Below are 20,488 nucleotides of genomic sequence, written 5' to 3'. Positions count from 1 at the left end.
AAATTACCCATGAAAGGTGGATCCATTGTTGACCGTGCTAATTAATAACCCAAGAATGTTTATTTAAAGGTTATTAGAAAGCACTGAGGGACGTGTGTCTGAACGGCAGAAAACTGAAGAAGTCACGGTGGGTTTTTCTAAGATTATTTAGTATAAAATTATTCCTAATATTGAAGATAATTTCTGAAATGTGCATTGAATTAACAAGGGACTTGAAGTTTTAATGTAACTCAGTGTGAAAATAGCCTTCAGAATTTATTTTATTCAGAGATTTTTGCATCAAAGGTCTTATAGCTATTAATTTTCAAACCTCCAGGTTTTAATGGCAAAGTAAGAAATAATAGCTCCAAAGTTCCCTTGAAATACTTCATAAAGTACTGCTCTTTAAGGAACTAAATGGCTTTCAAATGCCATCCGCTGCTTCAAAGAACAGTATTCTTTACAATATTTCTATACAATATTTCTGTTCAGTTTTCCACACTGTGCACAGCTGACTCATTTCTGTAGCACAGAAACATCAGGAGATGGGCGGTATCGAGGTATTGTCATTCTCCAGCAAAACGCTGGACTCAAACCCTACCAAATACATGACAGAGTAGAAGTTTGAATGCAACGCTAAGTTAATTTCGTGTCACAGAAAGTTGCTTGGAAGACCTCCATATTCCATATTCTGACACTAACCAATGTGATTATTCATGCTACTCATTGCCTTGTACGCCAAACCTTGGGGGGGTGAGCAGTGCAGCACATCAGTGGGCATATGGAGCTGCAAGAAAACGAGAAGGATCCTTCATCATTAAGGTCCAGGAAGGAGTGCTTGAGTTTAAGTTGGTTATGACTGTTGAGCAGAAAAGTTATCAATGAATGTAGCGTAATTTTAGCAAGTAAGGGGCACAAACTTAGTGCATCCCAAAGGGGTTATATGATGGTTTTTGGGGAGAGAGAAGTTCCTCCTTGGATGCTACAAAAGAAATAGAAAAACAACCTTTTTTTCTCCTTTTTACCATCCCAGCACTCTGGCTCAGTACTGTGGACCGGGTGCATGGCAGCACCTTGCAAAGGAGCAGCACGAGGACAAGCATCACTCTGCGCTGCAGGGAGGGACCTGCCTCCATCTCCCATGGGTGAGTCTGCTGGAACAGCATCTCCCAACTCCCACTCCTACCGCAGAATCTAAAAAGCTAAAAAATAATGGGATGAATCTTCTGCGTGGTGCAGGAAGCCACCAGGGGTAAGCCAGATTTCAGTTCATGTGTGTGCCAAACAGTATTCAGACACTGCCCAAGGAGGCAGAGGGCAGTGCTGAATGGCAGCTGGAACCACAGCTCAAAGCCCCTTACAGGAGTGCTGCTAATTGTAGATTCAGGCATGCCAAGGATTAATTGCCAGCAGGTGTCAAAGATAAGAAATTTCTCTCTGATCTGGGCAGGGGGTTACTTTGTGTATTTTCTGCTTTTGTTCTGTTCTTACCATTGTTCATTAGAACATAAAATGAGCCCTTTATGTGAAGAAATTGGATAAATAATTTTGCTGTCGCTAGAAAAGAAAAAAAATAATTTGTCAGTGCAAGACTTCAAAGGGCAAAAATTGTTAATTAGGAAATTGCTATTTGAAGAAACACAATTGTGGAGGCCAGGCAATTCTTACAACCTAGCCTGCAATTTTACAACCTGTCTGCATTAAAGGGTTGTACACAATATGCCCCAGCAATTTACTCAGGCTCCTCACCTACCTTCACTGTAGGAAAATGAGTGAATTTAGACAATGAGTAGAGCTGGCGATTGCCAAGACCCTTCCACTCATCATCAGTTCCTTGTCCACATACTCAGGGGTTGACCTTGTGGCTGCCCTGCTCTCTCCATCGCTGAGCACAGATCCCAGCCTGGAAGCTGCACTCATGTCAGCTGGATGGAGCGGGAGCTGCTGCTGCCTCGGCTGCTCTTCGTTGTGCCTGCAAAGGTAAGCTGGACCCATTGCAGGCATTAACTAATTGCTTTAATTAGGGAACTGTTCTTCGTGGACAGCAAATGGAGAGCAAAAAGAGCAAATGGAGAAAAATATCACTTAGAAAGTGACTCTCCCTTACCCCCATATATCTAAATTACATTTTCAATGTTGTCTTTGTAGAGAATGCAAGGAGAATGGTTTCTGTAAGTGTTTGATATGTGCAGGGCATTTACTGCCCTTGGAAAGTGTACGAGCTTGCATTTGATGGGGCACACTAGGAGCTCCCATGAAGAAAATTACTGATGAAAAGTAGCACTGTGTAAATTCATGTCTCAGTTTTCTCCCTGTCCAGGTAGATAAGTCCTGGTAGAGCTACTAATCAGCTAGTCCTGGGCACAAAGAAACTAATTGAGTCAGGCTGGAACTGGTTTGTACAATCAAACCCATCATCGCAACAGGAAGAGCCAAGATAGAGAGGAACAGCTCAAAATTCAGTGACTCTTGCAGGTTCTTAGGACATGTACAACATACATCATTTCAATCAATACATGAGAAAGAAAAGCCCTGGCACCACTATAATAATGGCAAAGCATATGGTGCAGTCAGAAAAAATTAACTCCGCGGTAAGCGTTGAAGTTGGCAGATTGGAGCATTCCAGTAGCTTCCTTACAGGAGCTGCTGTGCAATAGATGTTGTCACTAGAGGTGGTTTTCTGATATAAAAAAAGTGTTGTTGGATACTTGGAGTCATAAAATAATATGGCCTTAGGAATTCAGCCATCATCTTGAACGGCAGCTGAAGCACAGTCATTAACTTCTATACAGCATTTAAGCTGCTGAAAAGGGAAAATCAACCTTTTGGGTTTATTGAAACAAAACCCAAAAAACAGTGCCTGTAGCCTTGCATGCCTTTGCAAGCATAAGGCTGCCAGCCCACACACCCCATAAAAAAGCCAACATTTTGTTTTAAATTAGCACCCAACTTCGTGCCAAAGGAAACAGAAGAAGCAAGCCAGCCATCTGAGTTTCTCTGTCTCTGATCTCCCAGCGAACCACTTCAGCTGAGCACTAAAAGCAAATGCCTGTAAGCAAGGACATTTATTCAGTGCAGAGGAAACACGCTTACTGTGTGCATCTGCTGAACAGTAAGTCTTGACCAACCACCCAACAAATGAGATCCCAGTGCTTTTCGCATGCCTTCTGCTACTGAAAGTCTGTACGTCTTTGAGCATTGTTTCTTTTTTCTGAATCTCTCAAATGCTGTGCCTTGTGGAATTCTCCATTTTCCCTCTTCTCCATAACTGTCACCATGAGCACTTGTGTTAAGTTGCTAGCAACGAGTCCATTGTGTCCTGGGACATCAAGGAGTGGTCTTCATTGTTTTACATGTACTAAAGCAGTTTCTTAATGGCATTACGGAGATCTTTTTATTTCAAATTCAGCTTTAAAGTGATTGAGGATGAATTTCAGCTCAAAGCAACATTTTTCTTTACTTGTTCGTTCCCAAAAAGAATGATACTTAGAGGAGTCACCCCCTTGGAGAGTGCTGAGCAAGATCTTTATCTCCTGAAACAGCAAAAACTTGCTTTTGGTCTTTGCTAAGTCTCTATATCCATTTTGGACAATGTCATTGCGTATCAATAATGTGAAGTAATAGCAAATGTGACTGACTGAAGCGTAGAGAAAGCTACAGTGGGCATTTCTCATTTTGACAGCTGTCCTTGACATCATGTTCATCAGTCTTCTCCAAGCCTGAGTAATTCCTCTAGTAGAAATCGTGTAGAGCCCGCTTTCCTGAACAGCTGAAGATCTAGGTTTCCATCTGCACAGGTTTATTTTCCTTCCTTGGAGTAAAAGGAATATGCACTAAAGCAGAATTTGAAGTTGTTGGCAGGGAATAAGGCAGCCAGACCACATGAAGGCGACTGGGGGAACTATAAAGGTGTGAGCAATGGATAGAATAGTAATGAGGGAATTAGATGAAGGACAGGGAATATGTAGTGCCTTGAAGAGCAAAAGATAAGCAAAACAAAATGTCCAGCAAATGTCCCGGCAACAGTTTCCCAGCAACAATAAATTCTGCTTGTGATAGGGCAGGCTGAGAAAAAGCTGGGGCCCGATGGCTTTCCAATCCCTGCCAAAACCACACGGCCAGTGGTACCACTGCATAACGTTCAGTGCAATGTGTAAAACTCTCATAGGTATGCATGAGTTCGATGCGGCAGCTACTGCCAAGAAAATGATTCGGGGAGAGAGAAGCTGACAGACAGTGCTGATGATCTGTGCTGCAGCTCTTTGGAGAGGTATCCGTCTGCTGTAACAATTAATTTGACTTCCAGTTCAGCTGGAGACGCTGACAAAGAAGCCATATTGAGAGATGGGCAGTTTGAGGGGTAGGTTTTCTGCGTGAAAGTGGTGTAGGCCTGCTTGTCTGTAACCAAGAAACAGGAGTGGGATGCCTTGTTGCCACATGGATCAGTTTGTCAGTGTAGCGGGGCCTTACAGATTAAAATAAGTGGGAATTCCCTGTGGGTGAGCATCTCTGTGGCAGTAAAGAGTATCAAACAGAAGAAGGCTTGCGTGTTTTTGGAAGTGAAGAAGAAATGAGGTTCATGCAGGTACAGTTAGGAGTTCTGCTGGTGTAAGGTGAGGATGCGACAAGTGGTTGGACGTCAACTGGGTGAGCTACCCTGAGAAACACTCCAGCACGTCATGCTGCTTCCACAGCAGCTTTGGGGGGAGACTGAAATGCCATCTCTCTGTCTTGCAGCATATTTAAATGGAAGTTCACTGCCCTCCTGGGCACATGGATTTGGTAATGAAACCCCCAGAGGTGAGGAAGGAGTCAACAGACAGACCCATATGGGCAACACTGGAGGATTATGTGCAGGTAAAGCACGATGTGTAACAAAAGGATTGTAATTTAAAGCAGCAGAATTATGTTTTCCTTTGTTCTTATAGCGATTTCAATTCCAAGTATGCAGATTTTTTTTTTCTTCTCCAAATCTGTAATCAGCAGTTGCCAGAAATGAGAAATGGATTGGTTTTTCAGCTCTGCTGTGCTCCAGGTCAGCTTGATAACATAGGAAATGGCAGACTAATGACAGTTTAACACCAATTAACAGACCACTTTATAATAGATTAGCATTCTGAGTCTGTTGAATTGATAATTACAATAATTAACTCTCTGAGCTTGCAAGCGCTTCTGAACAGAAATTTGGTACCTTTGTTTATGCTGAAGAAGCAAACGCACAGAGCAGACATGGATCGTGTCAAGTACCACAGTCACTCATGATCATAAGTTTATTAAATCTGGGCTTGCTCTTGAAATGCACTTTGCAGGTGACAGCCTCCCAGGTGGAAGTGACCATAGAAATGACTATTTCCATTTTAGCTAAGCACAGCTGTGAGCAGAACGTGAGGTTTAATATGTTCTTGTAGTTCAAATAAGCTGCAGGAGGCATTTGTTCTGCAGGACAATTCTTCTCATCATTGCTTTTGGATGCCTGCTTTCAAACTGATGGATTTTCTACGTATTCAGGTCATATCTTCATTGCTTGGCACTCATAGCTGAAGTGAGATTTTTAAACATGTGCTTTCCTTTTGGGAAACAAATGGCGAGAGGTGTCTGGCGAGAGGCAGCTCCATTCTGATGCTTATGGGGGACATTTGAATAAGCCACAATTGCAGCTTGATCATGTTCCCTGAGTTCCTTGGGAGAACTCCCTTTGCTCTTGCATCCCTGAAATCTGAGTGCTGCTGCCACAGTGTTTTTTGTAGATGGTTTATGGGCAGCTGCTGGCAGCCAGATGCGACTGAGGTTATACATTTTCCCTGCGGATAGGATGGGGATAGGAGAGGTCAGTAGGACAGCAACTTGCTGGTTCTTGTGACAGGTAACCAGGTCTCTGACCATGTTATGTTGATGGTTGCAAGATCTCCATTGTAATTGCTGGGTTGCTGTTGATTTTGTACATCTCATTTAACTTCATCAACCTCTTCTCTTAAATACTGTGAAATCTCATGTGCAGGACTCAAGTTGTGCTCGGGGGAGGTCAGATTGGATATTAGGAGCTATTTATTCTCTGAAAGAGGTATCAGGCATTGGCACGGGCTGCCCAGGGAGCGGTGGGGTCACCATCTCTGGGGGTGTTCCAGAACTGTGGGGATGTGGCACTGAGGGCCACGGGCAGTGGGCATGGCGGGGGTGAGGTGGGTTTGGGGTCCTAGGGGTCTTTCCCAGCCTTAATGAATCTATGATTCTAAGGGGAGCTTTATTTATGGTCGTTTCTTAAATCTGTGGGTAGGGCTAACACAGCAGGGGGACTTTGCCAACACTGTCCATTTTTCAGCCCTGCACAGATTATCCAAGTGAAGCACTTGATGCAGGCAGCACCAACCCTAGAGAGCAGCATCCCAAATCCCACTTCCTCTGCTGGTGCCATCCGGTATAGTGAAGGAACCACGGTCTGCCTGGCCTGGCAGTGAGGAAAGAGAAATTTGAGAGCAATCTGGATTTTTATACTAGAAGTGTATTGTTTGGATGGTATGGATGGATTGTTTTTGTCATGCTGCGCTGTACCGGGATAATTGGATGTGTGCAGGGCATGGTGACAAGCCGGGTGACAGTGGGTTTGTCAAGGAGCTAAACAAGGAGCCGGAAGGCATGGGCTGCTGCTAAAAGCTGTCAGCATCTCCCTTTACCCCAGCAGAGCTCACGTCCCCCGTTCTTGACATTTCAGACAATTGCACACGCAGTGCACATTGCTGTTCTCATCTTGTTTGAAAACAATCTACCGGAACAATAATGAGGCGAAATGATAAACATAAGTGGCATTAATGATACTGCTGTTGTAAATAGCAAAAGCCTTGACTTTTCCCAGTAATGGCTCACAGGGGTTTGAGCATTAGGAGGGACGATGCCGGGAGCTGCGCTGGCTGCAGAAATTGATGCAGAAGAGAACAGGTGGGCCTGACAAAGGAATTTGCCCATGGAATAAAGTCCACTGCTGTACTGTGCAGAGGCTGGTGGTGGGTAGGAGCCCCCATTGCGGGGCCTTGTGTTTGCAGATCACAGAGATGCTCAGGCTTTCTAAAACCTACAGACGAGAGTTTTTAAATCCACAAATCCCTCTGGAAAAATTGCTTGTTTGACCATCGTGGCAGAAAAAGGTTGGACTGGTGAGAAAGGTTGTGCGCTTATGGACTGAGGTAATAGGGCAGTGACATGGATGTAGGGTGCCCTCAAAGAGCCCATGTCGCAGGGCTGAAGGCAGTGCTGGGCTAAACCAGCTGGGAAAGGAGTTGTTGGCAGGAGAAAGGGAGTAATTAGTAAAGTTGATAAGGGGTCCAAAATTCCTCAATCAAGAAGGATTGCTGATGCTGTAGAAAACCTCTGCCTTGTTCAGAAAATTATAGATTTGTTTTCCTTCAATATTAGGACTGTTGTTTTAGCATTACTAAAGAGCTACATTTTCTTTTTTCCCTCTTCCTGCATATTACAGGGCACTCGCTTTCATCGCACTTCAACATAAGGCAAACACTGCTCATCCACTTAAAATATAAATAAGTGCTGCAGTGCACCCTGTGGGTGTGGAACAGATGTTTGAGAGCACAGCTGTGTGGCACTCCCATTTTTAGTCCCTCTCAGCTTTTTATTCCAATCTCTCTCCACACTTGCATTAAAAACAGCCCTGTCCCCAGCGTGTCCCCCCAGCCCTCCTGTGCCCACCTGGGCCAGGTCCCCTGGTTGGGAGAAGTAGAGGCAGCAGAGCTCAACTCTCACAAATGATCTGTCATATACGTATGCCATAGAGCAAATATTGCAATGGTTCAGCGTTTGCTTCCTGGCGAGTGCAAAAGGAGGATGGCTTTCAGGCCTCTCGGAGGGTCCTTGGCTGTGATTGAGAGCCTGCAGGCAGGGCTGTGTTTCTAACAAACGTCTTCATCATACTTAACATTCAGTAGAGTAAAAGGAGAATAATGAGCACTGCAGCTATCCCAGGTTAGTAATTACCACCGTCATTATTAATTTTCCAGAGCAATCCCATCAAATGAGTCATTATTATCTCAATTCCTTAGCCAGGACTGATTGATTCTTTCTCCCTGTTGTGCCTAATTTCATGTAATGTCTGAGAATAATATAGGACCATGGAGCCAGTGTAATTCTAGCACAGAATAATTCTAAATAACCAAATCCCTCGCCTACAGCATTTTTAGATCTGATGCTTTATACTTCTTAATTGAAATAAATACCCTCGTTCAAAAAAGCCTCACGTTACATTAAAGATGGTTATAATTACGCTAGAGGAAGAAAAATGATATCAGAAGTGATTCATTTTAGCGTACGTTCCATAAACGTATCCGTCACTGTCCTTCGTTCAGACCTTCCCAACCAACGCTTTGTCTCCATCCAATGCTGTGCTGTGTGAGGTGAGCCCATCCAGCAGTGCCAGGACGTGGGGCTGGGCACCCCGCTCCCACCTGGCCCATATAGGGCAGGAACCTTGAGTGCTCCAATGCAGCCCAGTATTCAGCTCCTGCCACATCCCCCTCGCCATCAAAGTCACCAGAATTCAGATTGATGATGAGGATTTACATCAGCCTGGATCTGGTCCGGGTGTTCAAGTGTGACATCTGTGTTGGCTCCTACCAGTGTGTTGCAGAAGCAGTGTGGAATAATCTGGAGTGGGTGTTGATGATCTCCCTCGTTTCACAGTATTCATCTTAGCGTGCCACAGTGAGTAGAAATGGAAAAACTGTTTTCTGGGAGAGAATATCTTGACAGCATCTGGTCGTGTGGGTGAGATGCTGAATGTTTGCTACAAGAAATGATGGCGTCTACAAGAAGGACACTGAAGTGCATATCCAGAGAGGGGCAGCAGAGCTGTGCAGGGTCTGGAGCACAGTCCTATGGACAGCAACTGAGGGAGAATGGGATGCTTCAGTCTGGAGGAGCTCGGGGAGACCTCATTGCTCTCTACAACTGCCTGAGGGGAAGAGGTGGTGGTGAGGGGGATTGGCCTCTGCTCTGATAGGATGAGAGGGGATGGCCTCGTGTTGCACTGGGGTTATAGGATGTTGGATATAGGAAGCATCTATTCTCCAAAAGTGATTTCGGTACCTTGGCTGTGGCACATTTGTGTATTTCTGTGGGTCACTTCTTGAGGCAGTTCTGCATTAGTCTGTTACTGCTGAATTAAGAAATACACATTTTTATAGTGTGTGAAAGCAGGATTTCATTGTGCACTTGGAGCTTTTCTTAGCCCTGTATTTAAATCCAGCAAGTGTGTGCTGCAGGATACACTCTGTGCAGTCAGCAGGAGGTGAGCACGACTTGGGGAGGCTGTTATGGCCCAGAATGGGAGCTGAGTTCTGCCTCAGTGTGAACAGTGCATCTGAAGTCAGAGGAGAGAAGGTCTGCAGAGAGGAAATGTTGGTAGGTACAGCAGGGCAAGGGTTGGAGCAAAGTGGTCATTTAAAAAAAAGAAAAAAAGAAAAAAGGAATTGATATTACCAGAAAATCTGAATGTCAGTTGAAGTAAATTCAACTTATATGTAAGAATATAACTAAGCTTGGAGGCGATCTCCATGTTTTCATACTGAATGTTGCTTTATGACAGCTGCCATATGCTACCTCTGGTCCTGTTTAATATAAATCATAACAAGTGTGTATCCTAAAATGCATTATTGTCTCTTTATGGCCACACAGGGCTGCTGTTCCTTCTGGTTGTGATTAATGTTTTTAATGGCTCCCCCTAGAACCTGAAAAATAATTAAAACTAATGAACGCTCAGCAGTGACAGGAAAGGGATGAGAGCGCCGCGTCCCTTCGCGCTTCCCCGATCTGATCAAACCCAAAGGCGGAGCGTTGGCACTGCTGCGTTGTGCTGCGCTCCCAACCACCTCCTGAGAGCAAACGGTGGCTCTGGGGAAGGTCGTGATTGAGAGCTCTTTGTTTGATGGCGCTGAGAGGATAGGGTTGAAATCAGTCAAAGGAGCGATGCTTATTTCTCAGCGCTGCCTTTGTAACAAGTTAACCCAAGGCATGCAAGGCTTCAAGATGGAGGGATCTATTCTTTTATTTGTTTTAACGTTCTCACCACACCTGGCTTTGAGATTATGTATATTCCATATAATAGGACTGGCCGGACTACTTCAGGCAAACCTTGCTGGCCAGGGCTGCCCCACGCCTGGTTTACTGTCCTAAGCACGATACCATCCCTGTCTCTTCTGTGCCTTATTTTGATTCATTTCTGATATAAGAGTTTTAGCTGTTTAACTTAACTTGCTCTGCAAGGAAGAGAAAAGCATAGGAAATGGCTTTTTCCGTTCTGGAGATGTTAGACTATAAATAATTTAAAAAATAGGTGCATAAAAAAGTCATTGAAGTCAATGCCATGATACCTCTAGGTGGCCGGGTTGGTCTGTACTCCTTATTTAAGGTCTGTACTCCTTATTTAAGGTCTGTACTCCTTATTTAAGGTCTGTAGTCCTTATTTAAGCAACAGCAACAAACTAACTAAAAAAACCCCACACTGATAACCCCAAAGTTAACATTTTCTGTACTGGTTTTACAGTGGGCCTCCATCCCGTACAGTTATACAGTATCATGAGCTAAAGTGAACCAAATCTAAACTGTTGTGGCATACAAAAACAGCAAACAAAGGAAGGCAGCTTTTTTCCCTAACCCCCCGAGATTTATTCTGACAGTTTGCAACTAGATGAAATGGATAATGGAAGTCCCTTGTCACAATAACTCAGTTTAAATGTATTGTCAGATTAATAGACTCAGTTATCCACTCTTCCAAGGAGAAAAACGACTTGTGGTTTCAAATCATGCCCTCTCTCATAGCATCCAATCAAATTAACCGAGCAGTCCAAATTTAGCCTCCCAGCAGAAGCCAGGCTCTTTATGCACTGTGCCATAAAAATGAGTTTATTTCTCTGTTTTTAGTGCTGGCCAAACGACTTCCACTAGCCACAGCAACACCTCTTGGTGGCCATGCAGCTGGTAACCTCATCTGATGGAGCCGTGCGGTGTCCCCACACCTCCTGTCCTTCCCATCAGCTCTATGGGCACCTGAGCCTCTGACTGAACTGCTGCTTAAACGGGGGACAAAAGTTGTTCTTGCAGGGCTGTATTTTCTTCTGCCTTAAAGTGATGCAGGGGAACGGAGCTGTATGGCTGGTGGGAGGTTGGCTCGTGGAGTTGCTGCAGATGTGTTAAGGCGTTCTGTAGGATTTACCATGGCCAGTTCCCAAAGATGCCTACACACGGCTCTCCTTGTCACAGAATCACTGAAGTGGGAAAAGACCTCTAAGATCATCGAGTCCAACTGTCCTCTGATCCAAGGGAGGATGTACACTGTGTCTCGCTCCTTCCCTAAATAACCCCATGCAATAATTTCCCCTTCTATCCAAGGCAGCTGGTTCACTCTGTGCTACACCAGGTAAGCAATGAGAGCAGCCCCTTATGGGCTGCAGCCACAGCAGTGCTCTCCCTGCCCTCAGCCCTTGGAGCTGTGGATTTGCAGCAGGTTGGTTAGGGTTTGGGGTGAACGTATTTTCAGCCCCTCAGCCCATCACATGCGGTGTGTGTGTATGAGAAGCAGTGCCATTTATCACTGAATCTGGCGATGAATTCCCCCAGTTTATATCTGGGGAGAGGCAAATTGTTGGCTTTAATAGCTGCAAGCTCCTCTGATCTGCAGTCGCTGTCTGGGAGATCTTTTGATCTGACAAAGCATTTGCGGAACTCTGCATGGCTCCTTCATCAGCCTCTCAGGAGGAATCCTGCTGTCAGGCTGCAGACACGGGGCAAGTGAACGGGCAATTTTGAAGTCTCAACCTCTTGGAGCTGGAGATGCTCTTAGGCAGCAGTTTACCTGCCATTGCCTCTGGCTCTGCTCGCTGCCTCTGGTGAGTTAGTGCGATAGCTCACATTTCCTCTGCGGACAGTCACCAAGTTTACTTGCTAGAATCTCATCCTGTTCTCTTAATTAGGCATTTTCATGCAATGAACCATATGGAATTCAATGAAAGAAGTGTTGATGTGCAGCGCGGATGATGATTGATAAAGCTGGCAGATGGGTGGATGGATGGCTTTGAAGACTGGATTTTCAGTTAGATTTGTTTTGAAACTAAGTAAATAAGATGGATAGAACTCGCTGGCAGGGAGGATGTACAGCAGGGCTCCTTCCCTGCACTGTCAACAATTGTTCAGGTCGATGGCCCTCCTGCAGACAGCTTACATTTTTCAATTGCGTGGAGTCCTTTGGGTTGGAAGGGACCTTAAAGCCCATTCATTTCCAACCACTGTGGTGCGCAGGACACCTCCCATAGACCACACTGCCCAGGGCCCCATCCATGGCCTTGGGCACCTCCAGGGATGGGGCACTCACACTTCTCAGGGCAGCAGTGCCATGGTCTCACTGCCCTCTGAGCCAACATAAAATGTCACTCCTCATTTCCAGTTGTGGGGTGTTTTGTTTTTTTTCCATTTCCCATATCTCTTCTTCCTTCTGCTTCTTATGGAACTTCCTTCTTCCATTTCATCTCTTCTTTGCTCATCTCCATTGTTCTCCCATTTTCTTCAGAATGCAGATAATCTCTGTCTATGTGGGACTTTTCCCAGCAGAGTAACAGAGAGTTATCATTGTGATGTGGTCTGTGATCTGAATTCCTGCGTGCAATTCTGCACAGATAGATTTAGGAAAGCAACTGAAGAGCATGCAGTCAAAAACAGGTTTGGGTTTGAGCGCTGTTCCACGCAGAGCTTCTAGCAGTCCTTCTCTGTTGTTCTGTCATTTTGCAGAACTTCCCCCAGTAATTCCCACGAACACCTGGAAGCTTTCTCCATGCAGCTGCATGAGAACTGAGCACCATGACACAGACGGCGAAGGCACCATTTGTGTGACCCTTCCCTGGCTGGCAAAACTGCTGAGCACAGCATAACCCCAAGGCACGCTGGAGCTCTTTTACTTTTAACTGTAGCTGTGAAATAGGAGAAAAGCCCAATGAAGCAAAAGCTCCTGTCCTTTTATTTTTGCTCTTAACATGTAAAAATAATAGAAGTGCCCACTGCCTGCTGGGCTCGTTAAATAAGTCTTTTTATTTTCATAAATCACTGCAGTAGAATCTGAATTATTTACTCGGCAAACTCGAGGCTACGTTAATTTCCCCTCTCTGGTTGCTCGGAGCCCATTTCTGCATTGGATTTGGAGCAGTTTCCCTCCTGCCCTGTGTTGGGGCCACCTGGGCTCCCCGTGCAGGTCCCACCCTGGTAGCTGTGGGGTGGCTGCAAACTTCAAAAGGCGCCCAGAATGCCGGCCCTGTGCAGCCTCTGCAGCCGCTCCATTATGCATCAGCACACAGCAGATCAAACACCTCCATATCATGCGCTTGTGGGTCTTTGGCAAAGCAATCAGAACCTCAGCATTCCTTCCTTGGTAATACGTGGGGCGGTTGCTCTGCACACTGGAGAGTGATGGTGTCGGGGTATGGGGGTGCGCGTGTAATTTTCTTAAGCGAAGCACTTCAATCAAAGCTTCATTCTACTGTAAACCCAATTAACTTCAGTCTCTGCCAAGTCAGCTCGGCTGTCTGCAGGAATGTATGTACAGCTATGAATAATTGCTACACCCGGTTTTCTTTCCATCTAAGGAACGCCACGAGGCTTTTGCTACCACCAGATAAACCCTCCGCATGTGTCTCTGAGGTTCCAGCTGAAGATGTCTGCTCAGAAACGGTAAACGTGTTTGAATAGCGCTCTGTGTGTGCAGAGGCTCAATAAGAAGCATGCACTTCCTTTGCTGTGGAGCAGAAGGTCTCTGAACCCACATCCTGCACTCCTCGGAGCCATCAGGGCGCTGCCGTTAGCTCTGTGGGAGCAGAAAGGAGCACTTACGTGGCATCATGACATGCTGCTGCAGAACGAGCCCATTACCGCAGGAAAACACCAGCAGGGCATCCTCTGTGTCATACAAGAGGAAAGGGTAGGAAATGAAACGCTGCTACGATGTGTGAGGAAAATGGGTCACCTACTTTGTGTGAGGAAGCGCGCAGGATGCTCACAGTGTGTTTCAATGTGCAGTGCCTGGTTTGGAGCAGCTGGGATGTGGTTTTGCAGGTAGGATGATGCCATGTGGGATCACCAGGCTTGTCGGTGGCCCTGCCTGGCAGTAGGATGGCAGGGAGCTGCTCCCGGGGCTCCTCCTGTCACTGAGATGGGCACCACGGATCCTCTGGCTTTAGCCAACTGGCAAATACAAGATTGTCATGGTTCAGTGATTTTTTGATGTCTGTATTCCACATTATAATATCATGTAGTGCACTGGCAGTTAAAGAGTTAATGCTCCAGTTCTATGGATTGTGGATATTGCTGGGTTCCTGGTTGGACAAGGCTGTATTTCCTAAGGTGAGTTGGCATATGTTCATCTGGCTTAATCAGATCACACCTTGCCTACCTGCACCGGGTTCTACCTTAAAAATCTACTCACCTTTCCCCCACACAGGTGCAATATCCCCATTCTTCCCTCTCCATTGATATGGAAAGGTTGCTGAGGGTGGTGAATCACCTGCCTAACTCCAGCCCAGAGTCCCCTTCTCATTTTGAAATTGGCTCATGATTTCTTTTAGCATCCCTCGAGGACGGTCATATTCCAGTGATGGTTTGAAGACTCTATGATTGTTTCCTCGCAAGGCGTTTCGTTTTACTTTTAACTTTCCTTCAAGCCCAAGGTTCAGAAAGCAGCGCTGTGCTCTGTGCCTGCTGGCCATCGGCTGTGCAGCAAAGCTTTGGTGCTTCAAGGAGAGGGTGAGATGCTCTGCAAGATTTGAAAACGTCCCGATTTTTATTCCTGAAGAGTTAAATGACGTGGATTTACACTGACATACGCATACAGGCAGCTTTTTTCCCCCCCCAGGTATGGTGTTATATAGAGCAGCGTGACATTATTTCATTTGTCTCTTTGTAATACCAAAGTAATATGTTTGCACAAAGATGGAAAGAATTAGATACGAACATATTTGCAGTGCTACAGGGGAGGATGTGATTGTAACTGATTTTATTGCAGCAGGTACAGAAGTGAGTGCCTGGTGTGACACCTGTGAACGGAGCTGCACAAAGCAGCAGTGACAGCGTGGTTCCCGCAGCAGAACTCAGTGCCACGCTGCTGCTCACTGCTCCAGCTTCCCTTCTCCTGGGTGAGTGAGTGACGAGGCGTCTCCTGTTCTCTGTACACAGTCATCTGTCAACAACCGCTTTCTCAATTAGTCCTGGTGTGTGTGTGGGGGCGGCGTGGAGGAGCAGATGATCCCTGATAATAGTACATTATCAACAGGGGGAGGTTTCATTTTCTCTGAATAGAAAACACGTCTGAATAGTTGCACGTCTCCCAGACGCTGTGAAATCTGGAGGGGAATTCAGGCCTTCGTTTTTACTGTGGGGTTGTCTGAAAGCACGTGTAGATCTCATTTCTTCTGACAAATGCAGGACGTACTGCTGAGTGCTGCTGCAGTGTCTGGCTGTGAGCTCAGATACGTAGCGCTCAAGAAGACCATGCGGTCCTCCAGGGACTCTTCTGAGTGTCCAAGTAGTGTGGAGCCCCACGCAGTGTGCAGGAATAGGGGGCAGCCCTCAAACAAGAGCCACGGGAGGAGTTTCAGTTGATGGAGGACCTGCCCCAGGCAGCTCTTACTTAGTGGTTGTTACTGGTAGGGGCGAGTTGGGCTTTGGTGGCGGCATCCCGGTAGGGTGACTTATCCAGAAAGAAGCAGGAGGTGTATTAAGCTTGATGGTTGCTGTGGATTGAAAAGCGTCATTACATGAGGGATTTCCTGCTTGGTGTAGATGCAAGTTGTTTTGGCTGGAAGAGGAGTGTCAGTGCCTTCCTCGGCCATCCATAGAGAGTGGCAAAGATTGTTAGAGAGCAGTGTGGGGGAGGCAGAGGAGTGGCCATGCTTCTCCTTACCTGCTTCATTAGTAACCGCTTTGGTAGACTCATTACCCAAGGATATTATCACAAATTGCAGTTTGTCCTGGGTGATTGTGCCGTTGACTAAAATGTCAATGACAGTGCAGAAGGGAGGGAGGTTCAGGACAATTTCAGAGGCTATTAATGAGCTACGGACTTGCTTAGTTGACAGTCTTCTGAGAAAAGAAAAACAAAGAGATTTTGTCTTTTTCAGTCTTTATACTCCCAGCAATGTTACTGTTATCGATTGGGCGCGAGAGAAGTTTTACTCCCATTTATTTTAATTTCTGGATGATGGCAGAGCCTCTGTCTGTAAACTGCATCCGTGGCCAAGGGAGGTGCTGCTCAGAGCTGCAGGAATCGCTGTGCAGAGGCAGTGCTCATCTGGGGGTGGCCCTGCTCCAGAAGGCCCAAGGGCAGAGCTCTGTCTTGCTGAGCATTTGCTTGGGGCCTTTCACTTATTTCTTGCTTTCATGTCACTGTTGAGGATGCGGGCCCGGCACTCAGCTCTTACAGCCCTTTGCTTGGAGCTGAGCTCAAGCTGGGCTTTGTGATACCTGTGCTGAAAGGAGATGGGAAGCAGTGCGATGCACATGGCAGCAGAAATCAGTGCACTTATCTCAGCGTTTGTAACGGGAGAGCTCTGCAATGGGAGCTATTTTAGAAGACTATATATATGTGTGTACGTGTACATATCTATAGATATATATTGCTTTAAGTGCAATGAGGGAGATTCAGCCGAAGGTTTCATATGAGCTCGTTAGAGCATGGCAGGTGCGACTGATCCTCCCAGCAAACTCCTTAGCGCTGCAGTACACTAAATGCGGAGAGGCTGCAGAGCCGCATGTCAGAGCTGGAGTATTCTGGGATGGGGGAGCAGATGGGCTCCCCCAAGGAATCCCAGGAACTCCCACAGATGGATTTAGCACCACAACAGATAGAGTATTCTTGTTTCTAGTCCAATGAAGGGCAGCGTTCTCGTGCAGGGGGAGAGCAGCACATGCAGTCATACATTAGTGTAGAGGAGTTCTGGCAACTGGTTTGAAAACTGTAGCCCTAAGTGTGGATCTTTCAGTTCATTTGAAAGTTTAAGCATGTGCTGCAGTTTCTGTATTCACTGTAAATGCTACGGGGGGGCTGTGCAGGATGCAGAACCTCTGCATGCAGCTCCAGGCTTTGTCTGCAACACCCACTGTACTCCTGTGAGGCACAGCTTAAAAACATTGCACCCGATAAATGGGAATGCTGTGAGAGTGTGTGAGTCCGTGGGACTGCCCCTGTCGTACCGGGAGGTCGGATGGGGCACTGAGTTGTGCAGGGCCTGCCCTCCCAGCTGTGCCATCCCCAAAGCCTGCAGGGTGTGCAGGGATTCACGGGGATGGGACAGCCGAGTTCAGCAGCTCTGCCTCCTGCGCTGCGCTGCTCTGCTGCAGCTTAGAGCCAATTAATTGTGTGAATCCTATTTGTAGCTCATGTTCCTCCTTATATAATCCTCATTTGTTTCAAATGAGCAGAGAGTGTGCCCCTGAGATTCTAAACATACTTCGTTATCAAAGTTTAACCAGAAATTGTTACCTGCAGGAGCTAAACTTAGACCTAATGTAAAGTCAGCTGAAGAGGTGCTGCTACATCTCCTAGCAGGTGTTAAGTAACACAGCGCCTTAAAGAGGGGCAGGGAAGGTGGCTGCACAGCACTATGAACATCAGTGGTAATGATCTATTCTGTTTATTTCTGCAGTAAGCAGAAGCAGATTAAAACCCCAAAAGGAGATGTTAATTGGGTGGTTGCACAACAACTGGTGCTTGCTTTTGTTCTTTGCTCCCCACGATGCTGTGTGCTGCTGGGGACAGCTGGGAGCAGCACGTGGTGCACCCCGACACCGAGCACTGCAGGGATGTGTGGGAAATGCAGAGGCCAAATGTGTGGGATGGCCTTGTTGCACTGACATGCATTAGTGCTGCCTCTGCCATCCAAAATAACAGCAGCCTTGTGTTAGCGAGGTGCTTAAATGCTTGGAGTGGGATATTGGGCTCATCTGTGAGCTCTGCCTTTCCTCTCGCAGATTTGTGGTTCATCTTGCAAGGATATTCCCATGCAGCCTGAAACATGAGATTGGTTAAGGTGCTGAGGATGTTAATGAGCCAAAGTGGATAATGCTCAGCTGTTCTAATAGGTACGTGGCTAGAGAGTGCATGCACAGAAGGGCAGCAGTCACTTTGCAGCTCAGGAGCAGCGACTTTCATCAGGCTGTGGCTGTGGCCGCCCCTCTGAAATCAATGAAAGCCAATCCTGCCTCGGTGTGATAGATTGCTTGGAGATCTCGGTGGGATTTTTCTCCAAAATGCGACGTGAATTGGATATGGTGTTACAAATTACAATAGCCCCGGCCTCAGCAGGTGCTCACGTCCTCGTGTATTTCTGTGGCACTGTGGGAGCAATAGGAAGGGGTGATGGAGATGAGAGGGGGCAGGTGGGCTGTGCTGCGGTCTCTGGAGCAGGATTGGGCTGGGGGGACCTGAGTGAGGTCTGGGAAGGGGCTTTGTTTGGGGAGGTTTTAGGGATCCACCTTAGCAAGGCACTGCCCATTCTGCCTCTGCTCCTACTATAGCTGGCTGGATGTGCACAGTTGCATACTCCCTGCCACCATGAGCACAAATTGCTAAGGTGACTTAAATTGCAGGAGTATACTGGGAGACGAGATGTGCTTTTCCTCTAAGGTACGCCAGGATATTTGTCAGTTCCTCTCCATTAGAAAGCAAACAGATTCAGAGGTAAAGATGAAAAGCGAAAAGCCCGCAAAGATCAGATGAGAGGATGGAAATTGCTGCTCAGGTAACCCAGCTACCTCCACGCTGTCACCATGGAGATCCCCCCCATCCCTGCTCTGTGCATGCAAAGTGCTGAGGAACACTGCTTTCAATAATTGGCATCATATTTCTCCGGGTATATTAAGCTTGCCTTGGAATAAGGCTCATCGGGCTCCAAATGATTTCGGATAACCGGCTTTAATAGATCGGATCAGATGGTTCAGCACTGTGATTTCTGATGATGCGCTGTGTTTCCGTGCACAGTGTGCAGGCAGGGGGTGAGCACAGCTGGGGGGCACTGCGGGGCCGCTGGATGAGCAGGGGTACGACGATCCGCTGCTCCTCTCTCTGCATTCCGTGTGCTCGCAGAGTGCTGCGCTCTCATCTGGATTTTCCTGGATTTCGGACTGCAGGAAGAGAAATACCATTGCAGCGCAGTACCCGCTCAGCAGGCTGCTGCAGAACCAGCTGCAATTCTTACCGTGTGATTTTTGTAGGTCAGTGCGTGTGGGCTTAAACAAATATTTTGCACGAGGAAGGAGATTAAGGTGTTCAGATTGCTGCTCTGATCTGCCTTCAGTGCCCCAAGTGGCTGCCGTGGGTGAACCCAGCTGTGTGCTCCCTCCTGCCCTGCTCACCGCAGCTCGGGGTCGTAGCAGAGCACTGTTATTTGTCAGGTTGTGTCTTTTAAATGGATGGCAACGTTTGTGTTTTATGCTCTTGGATCCCTAAAACAATTTGGTCTGATGGTGATTATTAGCAGTCTCATTAAGAACAGTTTAGCTAAAAATCGAGACGCAGAGACTTCATCAAAGCCACACAAATCCAGATAATGCTCGGTTTCTAATTCGACTTCTATGCTTAGAAATAAATCCTCAGAGCATCAATTACTGTATGTGTTGTAAAGCAATTACGGCCGGCCTCCTCTGCTCTGCTTTACATCTAAGCTTAACAATTACTTTCACTTTAAAATGCGAGGTACGGATTTTACAGTGCCTCCAGAACGACACAAAGCAGTCACCACCACCAACAAAAAAAAAACACACCCACAAAAGCAGGAATTGCTTTCTTTTGTAATCAGGTTGATTGGACTCGCACACAATCATACGCAGCAGGTGGGAGGATTAACGCAGCACTAATTCCTGGCGGTCATTACTGCAAGGAAATGTCATCTGCAGAGTGCGAGGATTGCGGCCGCATGCTGGCAGGGCTCGTTTATGAGGGAGCAAAAACAACACGACTTTAAGGGCTGGGATCCGGTGGGACTCAGAACGATGATGGCCTGCTGGCAGTGCACAATGCCTGGGATCTTGAATTTAATTGGAAAGTAGATTCTTATCGATCACGGCCACTTAACAGCTGCACCCAGGATCCACGCCTGCTCTCGGTTACGTTTGTGGGAACGCAGTGTGAGTTAAACTCACTGATAGGTGTTTTTGCAGCCGCTGTGTTTTGTCCCTGCAGGGTCTCTCTCAGCGCACAGCACTAATGGAGTCATTTCTCACATTTGGATCAATTCAGAATAATTCTGCCGAAATGTAAGACATTATGCTGGTTTGATATGAAAATAAAATGCGGCAGTGGTGGCTGAGACCCGGAGTTAGGCCAAGCTCAGAGCTACTGAAGTTCTGATAGAGATTTAAGGAAAAAAATATCAAAAATAAATTTCTGCATCCAAATGCAGTGCCTGAGGTTCCATCACGTGGGCCGTACTTGCCATTATGTCCCAACTCGAGGTTAAGAAAGATGGATAGGAGC

General features: G+C 46.5%; 1 protein-coding gene across 23 annotated transcripts in view; it reads left to right on the top strand.

Moving 5' to 3' along the window:
* Positions 1-20,488, top strand: part of CRBN (cereblon) — a 68,422-nt gene that overhangs the window by 6,361 nt on the left and 41,573 nt on the right. For 15 of the 23 annotated variants that reach the window (XM_046899996.1, XM_040646323.2, XM_046899988.1 and 12 more), the window contains 7 exons: positions 70-127; positions 1,013-1,124; positions 1,830-1,959; positions 2,922-3,091; positions 4,717-4,836; positions 13,611-14,872; positions 15,023-15,152. The gene's annotated coding sequence lies outside the window, so the exon portion shown is untranslated. The remainder of the gene's footprint in view (positions 1-69; positions 128-1,012; positions 1,125-1,829; positions 1,960-2,921; positions 3,092-4,716; positions 4,837-13,610; positions 14,873-15,022; positions 15,153-20,488) is intronic. The other 8 variants (XM_046900000.1, XM_046899995.1, XM_046899994.1 and 5 more) reach the window with 8 other exon arrangements.

The sequence above is a fragment of the Gallus gallus genome, chromosome 12, assembly GCF_016699485.2.
Source record: "Gallus gallus isolate bGalGal1 chromosome 12, bGalGal1.mat.broiler.GRCg7b, whole genome shotgun sequence".
NCBI classification, from domain to species: domain Eukaryota; kingdom Metazoa; phylum Chordata; class Aves; order Galliformes; family Phasianidae; genus Gallus; species Gallus gallus.
This window is presented reverse-complemented; position numbering and strand designations above follow the sequence as displayed.